This window comes from Macrobrachium nipponense, chromosome 33 (assembly GCF_015104395.2).
Source record: "Macrobrachium nipponense isolate FS-2020 chromosome 33, ASM1510439v2, whole genome shotgun sequence".
In the NCBI taxonomy this organism is placed as follows: domain Eukaryota; kingdom Metazoa; phylum Arthropoda; class Malacostraca; order Decapoda; family Palaemonidae; genus Macrobrachium; species Macrobrachium nipponense.
The window spans coordinates 12,034,094-12,037,409 of NC_087219.1; positions in this window are offsets into that span (position 1 = coordinate 12,034,094).

Below are 3,316 nucleotides of genomic sequence, written 5' to 3' on the forward strand. Positions count from 1 at the left end.
TCCGCGGGGCTACTGAAGTGAGAATTGGCCCTCAAGTCCTGCTAAGTTGGGATAATTCATTTATTCGCGTTTTTAAAAAACAAATAAATGATTCTTTAATGAAGGGCGAAATATCTTTAAGAAAAACACAAGTAGGAAATAGTTAAGTGTTACAGCGAATACTTATCTTCAAATACGACATCTTAGTCCGTCCGTCTGTCATTCAATCACGGCCAAAAGACTGGTCCGATGGGCATGAAACTTGGCAGGGTTATGGTGAGGACCCCTAAGATTGTTTATAATGGGGTTTCATTCTACCTCCCCACTACCCTCTCAGAAGGGGGTGAGGGTGAGTAGGGATTCCCTAAAACGAAGCTGGTTCTGCCCGTGAAACGAGGCTGGTTATGCCCGTAGACTTGGTTACTTTACGATTTTTCATACATAATTTCTGTATACATATGTTTGCTACTTTTTATAATACTATATTATTTTAAACATAGTTTCCAAGTAATCACACAGTTATTAGTTGAAACTAATAGCTATGTAATTACTTGGTAAGTTGCTTATGTAAAAATCTAAATTAACAATGATTTTATTCTTATGGGCACTTACAAAAGGTATTCATAAATATATTTACGATTAGTTATCATTAACCTTGATTTATAAGCAACTTACCAAGTAATTACATATAGCTATTAGTTTCAACTCATATCTGTGTGATTACTAGGAAAGTATATTGAAAACTGTCATATTTAAAGATAAGTATTTAAAATATCCATCGCAATGATAATGGCAATTGCTTCAAATCAAATTAAAATTCCTGTGAATATTGAAGTTGGAAAATGAGATATGAAAAGTAAAGGATCTTCCGGAAACAAGTAAATATAAAAACAGGAGACTGCTTGAAGTAAGAAGCTTGTGTAATATCAATAATCAGTAACTGACTCTTCATTGCAATATTAAACAGGTTTAAAAAAAAAAGTGCCAAGGGCATGTTTGCGGAGACGGGAAGGCGAGGAAATTGGATAATAAAGTGTCTACATTTCTAAATTATTTAGAATATATTAGAGAGAAGGTATTGAATGTACTATATTATATTATATAAATACGCACACAAACACATATTTATATAAATATAAATAAAGGTTTTTTTGCCACGAAGGAAAAAAATGAAAAAGCGAGATAGCCAAGTACTTTCGGTCCTATTCGGACCCTTTGCCTCAGTAAAGGGTCCGAATAGGACCGAAAGTACTTGGCTATCTCGCTTTTTCATTTTTTTCCTTCGTGGCAAAAAAACCTTTATTTATACAAAGCATCACGTTTTATATACTTTGTGATCAAGTTATTCATATATATATATATATATATATATATATATATATATATATATATATATATATACATATATATATATCATATATATATATATATATATATATATATATATATATATATATATATATATATATATATATATATATATATATATATATATATATATATCATATATATACACACACACACATATATATATATACACACACACATATATATATATATATATATATATATATATATATATAATATATATATATACATATATATATATATATATATATATATATATATATATATATATGGCAGAAATAATACAAATTCTAAAAGGTAAACTTTTGCTCAAAAGTGGTCTCCGAAATAAAGTCGAGTTTAAAGGAAATTAAAAATGAAATATCAGAATAATTACCGCAGAAAAAATAATTGCATTGGTCAAGTCTTTAAACAAAAAAAAAATGGTTTCATATCCCCTGCCAGCATCCCTCTTAACAACAAAGCTTTTTTATGTATGTTTTGATTAAAGTTTCCCTAAAAATGAATATATTTTGCAGTTACTTTTTTCCGGTGATGTTGCTCGCATACATTGCCGCAGCCTATTGATTGTGCACCTCCTCCCCCTTGCCCCCCCCCCCCCCCGACTGGTTGGCACCCTAGCCTTTGAAATAGTAATAATAATAATAATAATAATAATAATAATAATTAATAATAATAATAATAATAATAATAACAACAGTAAAAATCACACCAAGGTGAATCTAATATCGTTTCAAAATTCTCCAAAATTGCACACAAATTTCCAAAAATTATTTGGGTGGGCTTACAGTGGCCCCCTAACCCCAGCTGATAGAGCTCACCATCCCACCCATACTGTCAGTTTTAAACCCTGAGCCCCCACAACTCCCCCCCAACCCCCTCCAACAAAATCGATAATAGACTTGCCTGGACCAGGGCGCGAACCCATGGATCCTTTCAAATCCAAGAACGTCAGTGAAGCTTTTACCTACTACACCACCGCGAGAGGCTCCTCCAACAAAATAAAAACCTGAAACGAGGCCACTAAGATTATGATCAGCCTTGGTGGAGACAATTCCAGTCACTTCCTCTGTAAATCAGTTTATAGTTTGGAAGCTGATACAGTAATAATATTTTCCCTAATGGGAAATGTAGCAAGATAAAGCATTTAAAGCAACAGTGTGGAAGTTTAAAAGAAAGCTAGACAAAATCATTAGGACACTGTGAATGCAAAGCAAAACCTGCTCCTACAGACAAGTGAGCACACGATGTCTTCCTGGATGGACTAACAAGTCTTTAAGACATCCTAATCCTTGTAACTCCTTGTAACCTTAAAAACATACCAGCCCCAATAGTATTTTATCTTACCTTTCACTCCATTTGCCTGCAGCATGTTCAAAACTGTAAAGGAGAATCACATGTCACAAAGATATAATGACAACAAAGGGATAAACATAATAATCAAACACTGAAAATAATTTAGGTTAACAAACATCTCTGCCTGTATTACTTCAGGCGGTGTTTTTCCGTGAATTTCAATAGTGCTTTAGTACGTTCACATCAAGCGTGCATTTGACGTCTAGGCCAGTCCCTTACGATGCTCCTGATTGGCTGTTGATAAGCCAATCACAGGGCTGGAAACTATGTCTCTCGAGAGAGTTCACATAGGCAGGATGTATGTTCCACTTCTCCTAAGGGATACTTTTGAAAGATGTATCTCTCAGGAGAGGTGGAACATAGATCCTACCCATGTGAACTCTCGAGAGAGACTGAGTTTACAGCCCTGTGATTGGCTTATCAACAGCCAATCAGGAGCATCATAAGAGACTGGCCTAGACATCAAATGCACAGTTGATGTGAATCAACTGTGCACTTTAATGAGACACTGAATTCGTTCTTACTGAAGACAACTGTAATGACCAGAGATTGAAAAATTCAATCTTTCAATGAACTATGTAGTTATTGAAGAACTGTTAAGCAAATGTATAAT